A 15541-nucleotide genomic window follows, 5' to 3' on the forward strand; every position below is an offset into this window, starting at 1 on the left:
GAATTTAGCAATCCAGACAACAGCAGGAAACCACTGCTCAAATGCCCCCCAGAGAGAGATCAGCACCTCTCCATCACTGCTCCACCACGCCAGCCTTTTGGTCACTGGGTGCCAACCCCTTTGCTCAGGCATGAGGAAAAGGGGTGCTCTGCATAGTTCCCCACTGCCTAATGACAGACTTCTTCCAGAACTCCTTCCATAAAATTTCTCTGTATTTATTTATAACAGTTTATTGTATTTATATTTATGTACAATCCTTATCTCTCTCCAAATGGGATGTCCTTTTTCAAAAGCTGGCCATTAGCGACCTCAGTCTGGAAATATCTAGTGTGGTTTCCTAAAGAAACGGGAATGTGTGTGCTACATAACCATGGAAGCATGGAATCATTCAGGTCAGAAAAGACCTCTAAGGTCACCTCTGCCAATTGTTAACCCAGCAGTACCAAGCCCACCACTAAAGCACGCTCCTAAGTGACATAAGCCCAGCTTTAGTCTCCAACATGGTAAAACTAAAGGTGCCCCATCCCGTGGGTGGATGCATCCAGCAAGCTGATCTCTCATCCCTCCTAGTGAGACATACAGAAACCATATGCTTGCTGTGGCATCACAACACGTGGTAGGATAATGAAGTTGCGATAATGGTTAATCGGAAGTAGCTAATTTGCAAACACCCCAAATCCCAAGGATCATATGATCACTTATGGTTGGCACCAATTTAAGCAGCAGTGTGACATCCCTTGTTAATGAACCACTAGGATTAGCAGAAGGAAAGTAGGTGTCTGAGAGCTAAACTAATGCCCATTCTGATGCTCCAGGAGCACGGCCCACCCAGCCAGCCTTCTTTCCTCTGGGAGAGACAAAAACACTTGGAAAGTGGAAAGCTGAAGAGCTAAGCACAGGTTTTAATTGACAACATTTATCAGCTTGATTAGCAGCACAAGTGCTTATCACTCAGAGCTCAAGTGAACCCAAAATAATCCCCTTGCTGGCTGCTCCACAGGTCTGTGCTACTGAGGAGGAATTGCAAAAGCAGCTTGTGGGGATTTTCTGCCTCCCATCAGTACCAGATGCTTTGTAGCATCCCAGATGACACAGAGGTCCAAGTGGATCACCTGCCCTCAGAAAAGCCTTAAAAATAAATGGCCTGATATAAACCCCCAAATAATACACCGAATTTACCCCTTGTGGAAAGACTGACAGCCTCATTGAGCAGTCAGGGAATGCACCCAGTAGCCCAATCCATCCTGCTAAGAGGGCCAGGGAAGGCACTGGCCTTCAGATCTCCAGGAGAGAAAGGGGTGAAAAATAAGGGAGATTTACCCAGGGAGGTCATGGGGACATCCTGGAACTGAACAAGCTGCGTTTGGGTGACAATGAGGCCAAGACTTTCACAGTGATATCACTCATTGCTACAGAGACACGAGGAAAGCAGCAGTGCTGGGAAAGGATGGCTGGGAACTGCCTTCTGCAGGAATACAACAGGCTGAGAGAGGAGGAAGATGCTGTTAGCTGACATGCAAGATGAATTGCTTGGACTGGTGCATGAACTGGGCTGAGAGACACAAGATGATATTTCCATGGGAGGCTCTGCAGAAAGAGCCAGCGAGATTAGGAAGGGAGCCTGGAAGAGAGGGGAGGAGGGTGGTCTGGTGCTTGTCTAAAAGCAATGTTCAAGTTAAAGGCAGGAGTTTTGGGTTTGATGTAGGAGATGCTGGATGCTTCTCTGCAGCCTGTACCGTGGCCAAGGGCTGGCACTTGGCTGCTCATTCATAAAATTACTGCTACACACCCTGCAGCTTGGAGCTGTGCTTTCCAGTGATCCCTGCAACACTGACTTTCACAAGACAGTGCAATATCCATCCCTATGAGAACAGGATGGCAGTCATCTCAGCCAAGGAGTTCCAGCCTTTCTGATGCCCAGATTTGCCTGAAATTTGCCCTGCTATCCCACCCTACAGTGACTGTCACCTTGCCAGCCATCTGTCCTCACTGCAGGGCTACTCTCACATGACAGCCTGTAGATGGATTTGAGTTACAAAGAAAATGCCAAGCAGAAGGGGAAGGGACACTGTTCAGGATCATTTAGAAAAACAAACAAATAATTAAAAAAACACCTTGCAAAATAATTAAAAGGAAGGGGCAGAGGGAATGTTCTTAGGGCAGTGTTAAAATTCATTACTCTTTCTAATTTGCAGCATTTCATGCTTACCAGGCTGAACTTCACCTCTGCCACATTAAAATGCCCAAAGGCTGTCTAATTACTCTTTGCCTTCTTGGACTAAGCTCAGATGCTCCAGGAGCATAAGAACTGGGTGTTTTCATGCCTGATTTGAATTAACAACTCTACACTTGCATATGCATGTGTTTGCCTTTGAGCAGGGAGGGGAATCTGCACTCACTCCTCTTAACATGAATTTTTATAAACAGTGGTCTGATCCCAACCTCAGTCCTGCCATGAAGGAGTTAAACAAAAAACCATTTTGTTGGAAGACTGAGCCAGAGTTATGACTCAGGGATGTTATGGACTCCCCTTTTCACCTCCAGCATCATCCAGGTGCTCCAGCTCCTGCCAGCTGGTGACAGTCATGGCTCTAAGAACTGCCACAGGGAGAAGGACTGAAAGCCTTTGCATTGGCCAGGACCAAATTCCAGCTGAAAGACTCTTCCCTCCTCCCCTCCAAACATCTCCCTCTCCTTGCCTTCCAGCTCAGAGGCTTCTCGGGTGGCTGGCATGGGCTCACCAAGCTTGTGTTATGCAAGGCTGCAGCCTGTCCAGGAGCAAAGCCTCCTTGCTTGTAGATCCTACAGCTGCCTCCAGGCCAGACAAAACACTTTGTTCCAAAGGACAGGATCTGCTGCCCTTCAGCTCCATTCCCACTAAACAGGAGTGGGCTTCAATATCACATTGCAAAAGCACAGGATCAGCCATAGAGAAGATGAAGCAGGAACCAGGCATGTGGTTGCACAACCCTCAACCAGGTGCAATGTTATGGGGCTCAGTATGGGGTGTTCAGAGGAGCAGGCAGGCTTTTTATAAATATGTTATTTAAATAATTTTTTACAGCCTCCTTGGGTGTTTCTATTGACAGATATGTGGCAACACCAGGGTTATCCTCTCACCTACCAACACAAAAGTCCAGCTCAACAGAGGAGACCCTGTTGATGCAAGGAGAGCTTTACACACTGTTTCTCCAGGGCCCAGGGAAGAAGAAGAAGCAGTTGAATTGCCACTCACTGTTTACACTGAACATAAGATAAGCACTCCACACCTCTTGGCCAACAACTCTATGCCAGCCATGAACAAAAAAGCCTCAAGTCCTTTTAGAATCATAGAATGGTTTGGGTTGGAAGGGACCTTCAACATCCTCTAGTTCCAACCCTCCTCACACAGCTCCTCTGGGCAACCTGTGCCAGTGCCTGTGCCATTCCCAAAGCCCTTTCCCACTCCCAGCGGCGCATGCACCCTAGTTTTGCTTTGGACTCCAAACAGCATGGCCCAGAGCCAGCAGCACAGTGCAGCATCCTGCATTAAAAATGTCCACAAGGAGGGGAAGCCGAAACCGCACTGATGGAAATTAGAAAACAAGACATCATTTCTTCTCAAATTGACTGTGGTTAACCAGGGAAGCTAATTCCCATGGGAAGTTACAGGTAGCTCGTGTCCAGATGTTTTTGAGCACAGTTGGACATCTTTACAGAGCAGCTGTTTTAGCCAAAATGCAAATTACTGAACATTTACAGTGGTTACTTGCTGAAACAAAACTGTTGAAGAACAAAGCACTCAATGTCCCCTCCTGGACTTTATATCTTTTCTTCATCAGGTCATATCTCCATTCTCATTTAAAGGATAAAGGTGAAATTATGCTCTTAATTATGCTTATATCAAGCTCTGATTTTAATCAGTGATTTGCTACAGCACAGGTGGCATCCAAATCAGGACACCTTAACACGGCACCTTTCAGCCTGAGGGTTAATTCTGCATGAGCAACCACAGGGACTAGCTGCTCCCTCTCAGAAACTCAGAGCAGTAGATTTAGCCCTAAAAAACATCCTGATAGGGCTAAGGGCTATTTGTTCTAAGTGAGTAAACCCTCTGGCTTTTTGCAAGCATGTAAGTAGAGCAAATGTTCCCTGATGAACATCCTCCTCCTCCCGGCAGCAGGAAAAAGCATCCCTCTGCAGAGATCCTGGTCCCTTCTGCAAAGCACTCCAAGACCTGCAAAGGAATTTGCTGTCTAACAGCTGGCTATTACTGAAAATAAACTCCAAAAAAATGTCCTTTTGACTAGGGCATGTAGTGACAGGACAACCTGGAATGGCTTTAAACTGAAAGGGAGTAAGTTTAGATTTGATATCAGGAAGGAAGTCTTCAATGTGAAGATGGTGAGGCACTGGCACACGTTGCCCAGAGAAGCTGAGGCTGCCCAATCCCTGGAATTGGTCAAGGCCAGACTGGATGGGGCTCTGAGCACCTTGCTCTAGTGGAAGGTGTCCCTGCCCATGGCAGGGGTTTGGAACTGGAAGGTCTTTAAGGTACTTCCAACCCAAACCATTCTATGGTTGTTTGAATCAAGAGCAAGCCTTTATTAAAAACTGCATTTGCACCCGGGCCAGGGAAAGGGCAGGGTCACACATCCTGGCAGAAAGCTGCTGCAAGTGACTCCATATCACCAAAACATGCCTGGCTGTCAGCATCTGCACAAAATCAACTGGAGATAAGATGTCACGTGTGGAGGCCGTTTCCGGCAATGCACAATAATCTTTATCATACTTGCTTTATTTCCTCTGAATTTTTTTCCACCAGAACAGCACTCCTCTATTGCTTAACAGCAAGATGACAGCATAGGGAGAGACATAGCCAGTCAGCAGGTCTGCATGCATGTGCAGGATTGGAATATTTTCTTCTTGGGAAGGCCAGGGTTAACAGGGGGGTCTGGGCATCCTTGAATACCCATCTCCTTTAGGAGCCAGCAGGGTGTGCTGACCAGGAGCTCCCTTTCTGCTTGGATGACTCACACTGGGACAGAGGCCTTTGGCTGGGGAGTTCCTCATTCCTTGCAGCTATGAGTCACCGTTTGCAAACACAGTCAGATGCAGGATGCAGGAGAAGAGGCAGCCCCACACTGGGAACACTCTCATAACCCTGTGCTGGCTCCAGCTCTGCCTGGCCAGAACTCTGCACACAAATGGGGCTTGTGGCACCAGCCAGACCGGCCCTTCCCTCAGCACAGGCTCTAAGATCAGATGGGACCAGGACACATGTCTGAAAGCAACCTGACACGGGAAGGAGTAACAAGCTCAAAGCAAAGCTGGTGCCAGCCTCTCCTACTGCATCAGAAAACGCAGGAGCTGGAGGGATGCAGGAATAGCAGGGAGAAGAACGAAACAACAGCAAAAGGTGGTGGCAGAGAGACAGACCCAAAAGTAGTGGAAAAAGCAAGGCAGTAACATGCCACCAGGCAGCCTGAGGGAAAGCAAAGATGTGCTGAATATATTCACCACTCAGGTCCAGCTCACCCCAATCCACTCATGATTTGGGAAGAACCAAGTTTTGGGTCGCTTCCACATGCTGTTTGGTTCCTCACCCAGCATTACTGATTGTGTGATGTTAGGCATGCTTCCCAGGCCACAGCAGGGTTAAAAACCCTTGGAGATCACCAGGAGTTGCAAGACAAGTAACAAAACGTGAATTAAGAGGCATTGCCAATGCCATGTCCCTGGAGACAGCCATGACTTCACTGACCCCTCACGCCTCAGCACACCTTGACCCTGGTTAATAATTGTAAGGAGCAGCACCAGGCCAGCAACACCAAAGCACTCCCAAGCTCACTCAGCAGCCCATGCAGCTTCCAAAAAAACACCTTTGTGCGGGAGAAGGCAGGAACCTTCTCCAGCACATGACACTGCTCATGCAGAGCAGGTTTTCAGGCACTGGAAAAATACAACCTAGGAAGAGCAGACTCACACATACAGAATTGAGCCACCTGCACTGATGGTCATCCAGACACATGGCTCCTGCTTAGCCCAGGAGGCTGTCACCCCACACGAGGATCATGCTGAACACAAACCACACACCCCCATGAGGTTACAGAGATGCTGTGCCCTTCTCAGCATCCATTTTGATCACCAGAAGAGGAGGGGAGAGGATGCTATCTTTGCAGGTTTGGACTGATAACGTGTTTTTATTATTTATTCAGCATTTCTAATTGAACAGCTAGATCTGCTCCTTTTAAATCCAGTCACACTGACTCCACTGGGAACCTTGCACCACATCAATACACTCATACTGGTTTTCTTGCCAGCTGGGCAAAAAATTATGGTCTAAAGCCAGTATCTTTGTGAGGTGGAAAGAGGGAAGGACTAGGATGGAAGAGTAACAGGGCATTGCTTGATGTAGCCATGTGAGCCTTTTTCTTGGGCATTATGGATGACAGAGATGTTTATTTAAGAGGTTGAGGAACTGGAAAATCCACTCAGAAAACTCATCATTAATGCAGCTAAAATGCAGCATGTCCTCCATGCAAATGCTCTGCCTTCAATAGCTGCCGCAGCCTCTGGGATGATTAAAGCAATTGAACTTCAAACTGCGCATTCGGGAGAGGCAGAAGAGATAACGGGGCTGCAGCGACTCTGTAGGAGAGTGAGGAGAGGCAGCTGGATCCTTCAAGATCATCCCTCCCATGCTAGCTGTGATGTTTGTCCTTCTGGCTGATCCAGGGCATCCTGCCTGCAGCTTCAGCCTTGACCACTTCATGGCACACCCTATCTCCGTCTGGGAGTGTTCAAGGAGAGGATGGATGGGGTGTGTGGGATGTGTCCTTGCTCACGGCAGAGTACTGGAATGAGATGATCTTCAAGGACCCTTCCAACCCAAACCATTCTGTGACTCCATAACAACACCATCCCCAAGGCAATGGGTTTCTTCTCTCCCCATCACCTTCACACCTTGCTGCAGGCAGAGCCCAAAATTCCATCCCCACAGAGGCCCAGAGGTACAACCAAGTCCTTCAGGTCTCCTCTTGAGAGCTCCTGGCCATTCCCAGAAATGCATCTCTTGACCTGCTCCACTTCAAGCAGGATAGGAACATCTCCTGCAATTCCAGATGACGGGGGCACCTCAAATGCTTCTGACAATAGGCTCCACACCACAGGTTTCACCCCAGTCCTACAGCTGCTGGCCTCAAGTCAGGTCTCAAACCTCTGTCAAGACTCCCAGCTTTTGCTAGTAAACCATTTTATGATTTTCTCTTTGCCTGACCCAAACCTGAATAATAGCACCAAGGCACTCTGTGAAAAGTCCAAGAAGGCACAAAGTCACTTCAGGCTTGGGTCCTCCCTGCTCAGTTTTCTCTTTGATAGATCCTCAACCCCCTTGCCAGTCAATTCCCGAAACCCACATCCTATAAATTCCAAAGTCACAACAGCAAATATCAGACCACACCTGGGTACTGACTGATAAGAACATTCTCCTTGTCTGCAAAATTTTCAGGATCGCCCAGCAAAATCTGCTGGTTTTAAATTTAATTTTGCCTCCTTTTCCCTCTCTATCTGAACTGAATTTTTCTTTCTGTGACTCTTCTAAAGCATCATGAGCACAAAAGTGACATTTAAAGGCTTGCAGCAGCTGAGAGTGCTACTGCTTTTGAACAGGTCTCTCTTAGGCAGATTGGACCACCTCAAACATGTGAGATTTATTAGAAATCCTTGTTATTGGATCCACCCAGTTCTTACAAGCTGAAAGGTCTGAATGTAAGTTCCCCCGTCTTAATTTGAGCTCTTCAAACTGTTTCTGCCTTGGATGCTGCAACTCTCCCAACCTCCAGCCAGATTTTCCTCCCATTATTCCTTCATTTCAGCAGTGCTGCCCTTCTCTAAGCACAGAGGTAAGAGCTTGCCATACAACCCTTGGAGCAGAAAGGCTGCTGCTTTCTCCTGGCAGGGACTGGACATAAGCTTTCCCCCTCCTTCAGGGAGATGGATACAGGTCAGGATGCTGGTCACTGCATCCACTCAGTGTTCCAGATCACAGAGTAATGGAATGGTTTGGGTGGTAAGGGATCTTAAAGGTCATGAAGTCCAACACCTTCTGCCATGGACAGGTACACCTCTCACTTTCCAGATGAGGATTCCTCCTCTTAGGAAGACCTATTGCTTTGCTGCAGGCCAGCAAGGCTGCTCCTTGCAAGCAATGGTTTGCTCCTGCTAGCACGGCTGGCAGCCAGATCCACCACACTGCTCTCACGCAAACAAAAATGCCCACCACTGCTCTGAGGTCTGTCTGGATTCTCTGCACAGCCTGGCTTGTCTTCAGGAGGAGGCTCAGAGCATGTTCCTAACCCATGCTGAGCAGCAAGCAGGCGAGCATGGGCTGAGCACAGCGCTCTGGGATCAGGACTAAGCCCCCTCCTCCTCTCCCAGACATTACCCCACCACAAGCCCTTGCTCTGCATCTCTTTAGACTGATGTTGCAGCAACTCTGAGCTGGAGCAGTGAGTCTCGGAGCATGCAAGAGATGTGTCAGAACCCAGGACATTCCTCTGGGTGCCCTGGATGGCTCAAAATCCCAGCAGGGGCTCAGAGACCCTGCCAGGAAGCCAAAGACACTTGGGATTTCGATCTTAACCCATGGAGCAAATTACCAACCTTGTATGAAGAATTACAAGTCACAAAAGTTTAAGTAGCATAAGTTTAAGTTGTCACTGGGTGAAAAGTGGAATTTTGAAGATTTTTACTATAGGGGTCTAGGGGGCAAGATGGAGGGATTTGGGTGTTGTCCTGTTCTTCCCCCTTCTTCCTACCCACCATCTTCTTGGTGATGGTGGCATTTTGGAATTGGTGTAAAGTAGAAAGTCACTGTCTAACGTAGGCAATAGGTATTGGAACATAACTGTAAATATTGAATACGTAGTTTGTAGTAAAAAAGACAACACCAGCCCCATAGGAGGGCAGTGTGCCTCGGACTGATCTGCTGAACACACCTCAGCAGGCCAGAAAAAAAATATTTTAGGTAAGAAATAATAAACAACCTTGAGAACGAGAGCCGAAGACTTCTGACTCCTTCTTCGATAGCTGGGTTGGGGAAAAGAGACTTTTAACACACCTTGGAATCATCTTGACCATAGGAGATCCAGAGAGAGATGTACTCTGTGACACAGGGAGGAGTTTAAGTCCCCTGCACAGGACAGGACCCTGACACAGCTCCGTGTTAGATGCAATAAATCACCACTCTCCTACTCCTGCATGAAGACCCGCCAGGATCCAAAGGCAACACTTGCTGGGCAGGCAGCCAGCAGCCACCATCCCCATCCTGCACTCATGCAGCAGTGGTAGTCTGGCTCTGAAAAGGTAGAGTTTGCAGCTGCAGCTTTTATCAAATCAAGGCTTCCCTTTGCTCAGCAGAGAAATCACCTCCCTTAATCACCCCTAAGCAATTCTCACAGTATTTACATATGCTCAGACAACCGGTAGGACCAGCTCTTCAAGGATTTGGGAGCAACAAGCCTGCAAACATTTCATAGGAAGCTTTTGATTACCAGGGTGTGCCTCAGAAAAAATAAAGCAAATGAACCCCAAACTCAGAGAGGCAAACAGACATGCATCCTTCATCTCTGTACAGGACTGGAGGAAATGGTGGAACAGCCCAGGAGGGCTGTGAAGGGATGGAGTCAACCAAAGCCACCTGAATCCTGCACCATGGAGTCAGGGGAGCTCAAACCATTGGAAACATGATGAAAACTAGGATGGAGGGTGCTCGCTGCAAGGGAGAGATGCCTTTTGTCACCCAGAGAAATCACTGTATGGATTATTTGGAGATATAACAAAAACCTCCAGCAACAAGCACAAAAACACAGTGCATCATGGTTTAAGGGACGGCAATGCAGGAGCAGAGCTGGAGCTTTCCCCTTTTCACCAGGAGCTCAGACCTGCTGCTGCCTGTCACGCTGAGCTACATAGGGAGCAATATTTTGGGTACCTTTCCTGATGGTAAAAGCATGACCCTGCCCTGGTCTGACACAGCCTTGTTTGATAGCTGTGTCTAGGTCACAGGATAAACCTCGAAGGAATCAGCCAGGGCTGCAGTCTCCCTCACGTAAGGATGAGCTGCAGCCAGTCAAGGAGAACATTTCATAGAGTCATGGAACCACACAATGGTTTGGGTTGGAAAAGACCTCACAGATGATCTAGCTCCAACCTCTCTGCCGTGAGACATCTTTCACTAGATCAGGCTGCTCAAAGCCCCATCAAACCTGGCCTTCAACACTGCTGAGGATGGGGTACATGTTGCCCACAGCTTTTCTGGGCAACATGTGCCAGTGCCTCAGCATTCTCACAGGAAAGAATTTCTTCCTACCATCTAATCTAAACCTGCCCTCCCTCAGTTTGAAGCCATTCCCCCTTGTCCTATCCCCCCATGCCCTTGTAAAAAGCCTCAGCTCTCTTGCAGCTCCTTTATGTTCTGCAATGTGCTCTAAGGTCTCATTGAACCCTTCTCTTCTCCAGGCTGAAGAATTCCAACTCCCTCAGCCTCTTTTCATAGTGGAGGTGCTCCAGCCCTCTGACTGTCCTCATGGCCTCTGCTGGTGTCTTTCCAACACATCTGTCTTCTGCTGGAGGCTGTGATAAGCTGGGAAAGTCCCTGCATGGTATGGAGAAGAAGCCCTCTCCCACAAATCATTTCAGAGCTTCACATTAAGGTTTCCAGACTCCCAGAATGGGGCAGACTTAAGGTGGTTGGGATGCTTTATAGTCCCCTCTCCCTTTAACCTTCGTTCCCAATGGTTGGAAGTCACAGGACAGGAAGGAACATCTGATGCTCAGATGGATGGTGGAATGACTAAAACTGGTCATTTCTGCACAAGGGCAAACCAAGGGGCGGGGAGAGCTATTCTCTGCCAGAAGAGTATTTTAAGGCAAAATGCATCAAAGTGTTATTGAACTGGGACACAAAAGCTGCAGGCAGGGGCTTAGGAGCTCAGTCCAGCCCCTCTGAAGGGCTGGACCAGGCCCAAAGGAGCCAGGCTCTGACCTAGATGCTGCAAACCCCGCGGGCTCCCAGCACGGCTTTGCAGGGGTATCATCTGTCACATCTCCAGTCCAGGAAGATCCCCAAAGCATGAGGATCTGCAATATTGGCTGAAAAACCAATGCATCATGCAGAAAAGCAAAAACTGTTACGTCTCCTTGCCCACAGTGTGGAGCGGAAAGGATTTTTTCCCAAAGAGGGTGAAAAACTCAATGGCAACCATTCCTATTTCCCTCCACAACCACAAGAAGTCACCCCTATGTCAAAGAGGTGCCTCCTACAGTGCAAGCGAATTTAGCAGGAATAAGCTATGGCTGAAAATTCTCCATGGTGTGAAAGGGAGAGCTCGGAGCAGGTAAAGGGTTAATGCAGCCAGACAAATGCTCGACTGGTGAAAAAACGTAGCTTCCATGAAGCCACTGGGTCTGTGTCCATTTTCTGCAGTGCCCAGAGCCTGGCCCTTTCTCCCTGGGTAATCAACTGGAAGCGAGCAGAGCGGAGCCATCACCGCCCCCATTCCCCACCCGTGGCACTGCCCGCAGGGCTGGGAGATGCAGGAGCACCATCTGCCCTGGAGCAGGTCAGCACAAGCCACTGCCACAGCTCTGTGCCCCCCAGCCCCTCAGAAGAGCAGGTGAAGGTGAAAGCATGAAGACATAAGCAAGTAAATGGTGCCCAAGTGTGCCCTGCACAGCACGAGCAGAGGACAAAAAACACCTCTGGGTGGGCTGAGGAGGCTTCTCTGTGGACAGGGTTTCACCTCTGGACATCTGCAGAGAAAGGACAACTCTGGAGATTAGTGAGGAGGAAGAGAGAGAGCGCCTGATCCCAGCCTTCAAGCACAGCTGCATCCTTCTCCTCCTCTCTGCATTAACCTGATGCTGCCCTGCTTGGAGAAAGCATTAGGAGAAGAATCTTGGCATCTCTGGACAGCCAAAAATATCCAATAATTAATGCACAAGCGTGAGCAGAGTTAGAGGATGCACCTGTTCTTCGTATTGTCATACCCCAGCATGAATACTGTCTAAATTCCTCTTGGGATCAGAGCCAAAGCCTTTTTTAAAGCATGGATGCTTTGTTATTAATCTGCGCAGCAACCAGGAAAGGGAGAGATGGATTCATTTTTTTGAGGCATAATCAAAAAGAAAAAATTATCTCAGCTGGGTATCATCTGCTTCATAGCTGGTCTGGTCCCACACCAGGAAGATGGTGAGACCTGCTTGGCTAACACAGCCCTTCCCAAAGGAGACACCAGGACAGGGTGTCTGGACCACAGAGTCCTGGCCTCCCACACTGACAGATGCTCAGACCTCCTTATATCACAGCCAAGCACCTTGCAAGAGAGGTGATGTGCTCTAATTCACACTCTCCCACTCTCCTCTGATGTGACACAGTTGCAGAGCCTCTAGACAAACCTCCTAAGCTAAACTCAATGAATTCACACCGCAGCACCAACACTGCCCTCAGTTTAAATCGCTTTTCTGCCTGCCTGGAGCTCACCCTTTGGATATATTTGGAGTCAGCAAGCACATCCTCTCCCTGCCTTTGTTTCTCTGGGCTTGGCTTTTATAGCCTCATATAATAGCTCTCCATCCCTCTGAGCAGCTTCAGAGCCCTTTTCCCTGCACCTGCTCCAGGCTGAGTTAATCCCTCTCAAGCACCAGATCGAAGAGCCTGGTCCTTCCACATTAACTCTTCCCTACCCATGTCCCACAAACACCCTTTGCCTGTTTCCCTTCACCTTTTTGCAATGCTCCCGGGGGCATCCGGGACCAAAGCAGCCCTGAACCCCCAGTCTCAGCTATCCCAATATGATTCAATCTCTAAACATAGCACAAAGTCCAGACACAGTGCTCCCCACTGTCCAGGCTGGTATACAACTTAGGGGACAGCCCCATAGCCTGAAACCCCTTCTCGAGGTCAGCTCTTGCCCTCTGGCTGAGCACCTCATCCACCTCTCAGCTTGGTTTCGCAGGCAAATCTCAGCATGAAAAATGAGAATGAGCTCAGATCCTCCCTTAAAGGCTTTAAGCAGATTTAAGCTCTGCTGTGTGGGCTTAATCTGTCCAGCAGTGCCCTTTGTCACCTCCCCCAGCCCTCCCCAGCAGAAATCTTCTCCAGTGACATACTTCCATATGCACCATGCAAACTGCCAGCACATCCAGGTAAAGGAGCATCTCCTTTCCCCAAAAATGAGAGCACAGCTACAGGTCAGTCCCCTTCAGGAATAGTTCTGGGTTTCTATCTCCCCCCCATGGCTTGAGATTACCCATGGCAGTTGTCTGTCACCAGTGTAAAGCTCCCTTGAACAGAAAATGCCATGGTGGACACAGCAGCTGGGCAGGGATTTTCCCGGGCTTGTGGCCATGTCAAACCCACACCTAAGTCATTTCATACAGGGACTGGGGTGCTGATGACAGGGAGCAGGATAGGCTTGAGTCTGCTACAAACCTGAGTGTCTTGGTCACATCACTTTGCCCTTGTTTCATGTGCCATTGCTTTGCAGATGGCATCACTCCTTCTGTGTGTCATCATGGTGTCCTCACAACATGACAAAGGGACTTGATTTCTACTCTGAGCAGGACTTGCTAGAGCAAGCCCTGCTGGCTTCCTCAAAACCTGCTTTTCCTTTCGCTCATGACTTGATCCTTCATTCTGGTGCCAACAAGAAGTTTTTCCCAACCAGTTCCAGCACATGGCTGCTGGCAAGCACCAGCCACTGAGCAAGCCAGCCCCCATGCATGCAGCAGCACTTGTACACATGCACCCATTGCAGGAGGGGTTCAGACCTCACATCCCACTCCTAAGGGTAGAAAAAGGGTTTCTGAAAGAGCATCTCTCACTCCCTCTTGGGTTTTACAACCCCCTGGGTCATGGGCTGGAGCTGAGCCCCCGGTGATTCACATGAAAGAATTGCTTAAATAAGCAGGAGGCAACTGATGTTCCTGGGAAGAGCAGGGGAAATAGAACCTACTGGGACAGATGTGCCTGTAGCAATATGTTGCACCAAGCAGGAGTAAGTGGTGAGCACTTACATCAGGCTCTGCACCTCCATCCATGTCTGACTCTGCTGCTTTTCCCCTGCCCTAGTCCTTGCTGCCCCAAGGATGCTGCCAACAGGTGATACCTGCTCTCACCTGTATCCCAAAATTTGTTCCTCCTCCATTCACTGCTGCCTTGAGCAGCAGGGCCAGCCAGGCTCCCTGCACCTTGGGCTACCCACTCTCCATGTGCAGAGCAAGGGACCCTGCATGCAGCTCCAGGGACCCTGTTCTGCCTTCCCTCTAGTGTAACAGTGGTTCAGCACGCTTGGAACCCAGGCTGACCCTGGCAGGCGGATCCGTCTAAGATATGAGATGGGATGGAGATAAAAGGTGCCCTGGGGAAAGCCTGCAGCATGGTCCTTGCTGGATGCAGCAGATAAGCAGCTGACGATTTAAGAGCACTCTCCACCACGCACTGAGCTCCCTGCTCTGCTTCCAGCTCCATTTGCCGCGGCTGCACTCCCCACCAGGCTCAGAGCTAACACGGCATCCAGGCAGAAATGGTAACTGGAGATCAATAACTGGTAATATAGCCAAGCATGACACAGGCTGGATCTGCAGAGCCAGGCGTGCAGCCCACGCTCACCTGCAGCTACCAGAGCGGCAGGTGAGGGACAGGAGACCAGAGCCACATCCAGTGAGACACCCTCGGCTAGAAAGCACCAAGCTGGTGTCCCAGGCTCAAAATAACGTTTTTCAGGGAAGGGAGGAAAGACTGGGATTTGGGAAATCCAGACTCATCTCACTGCTTGGAAATCCCAAAAGCCATCAGTCTCCTGCACCCTAGAAGCAAGTTAGCCTTTCTTGAGAACAGGAGTTCTCTCTTGCCTTAACTTTCCAGGAGACTTTCTAAAAGCCCCTGCGTTTGTCTAAAAAAAAAAAAAAAAGGAACAAAGAACAATACTGAAACCTCAGGATTTTTCTCAGCGCAGAAATCCTGCTGCTCTCCAGCCAGCACCCAGGCCTCGATGCTCAAAGTTCCAGTACAGCCTGGCTCCACAAGCTGAACTGGGGGGAAGCTGTGGGGTTTTAACCATCCGGGATGCAACTTTCCTATGCACCACGGCAAGTACCCCGACTTCAGCACGCCCAAAGCCCAGCGCTCACACCAGCGCTTGTTGAAGGCAAGGGCTGCAGCGTGCTCCGCGCAGGGGAGGAGCAGGGTGCCTGCCTCGGGCTTTTTCCCCCCAAAAACCCTTTACGCACACACAGGCTGACATAGAAACACACACTGCCCCCCAGCCCGGGATGCAGGTGCTACCCGGTTCCCAAAGCCACAGGTGCCCCCGAGCATCCCCTGAGGACGCGGCGGGACCCCCGGAGCCGTCCCCCCGCGGAGGGAGCAGCGGCGGGGGCTGCAGGGACCAGCCCCCCGCTCCCGGGGCCGGGGGTCGCCTTACCTGCCCGGGCTGGCGCGGGTCGCGGTGCCGGTGCCGCCGCTCCGGGCGCGCCGCCGCCCGCAGCGCTTCGCCTC

The 15541-nt window shown here is 49.7% G+C and overlaps 1 protein-coding gene across 2 annotated transcripts in view; it reads right to left on the bottom strand.

Annotated features, from left to right (window-relative positions):
* LOC120498422 (calpain-5-like) overlaps window positions 1-15541 on the bottom strand; it is a 55665-nt gene that overhangs the window by 37322 nt on the left and 2802 nt on the right. The window contains exon 1 of one of the 2 annotated variants that reach the window (XM_039701111.1): window positions 15468-15519. The exons of the other annotated variant lie outside the window; for it this stretch is intronic. The gene's annotated coding sequence lies outside the window, so the exon portion shown is untranslated. Of the gene's footprint in view, window positions 1-15467; window positions 15520-15541 lie in introns of those variants that run through there. 2 annotated transcript variants of the gene reach the window in all.

The sequence above is a fragment of the Passer montanus genome, unplaced genomic scaffold (assembly GCF_014805655.1).
Source record: "Passer montanus isolate IOZ18808 unplaced genomic scaffold, ASM1480565v1 scaffold149, whole genome shotgun sequence".
Lineage (NCBI taxonomy): Eukaryota > Metazoa > Chordata > Aves > Passeriformes > Passeridae > Passer > Passer montanus.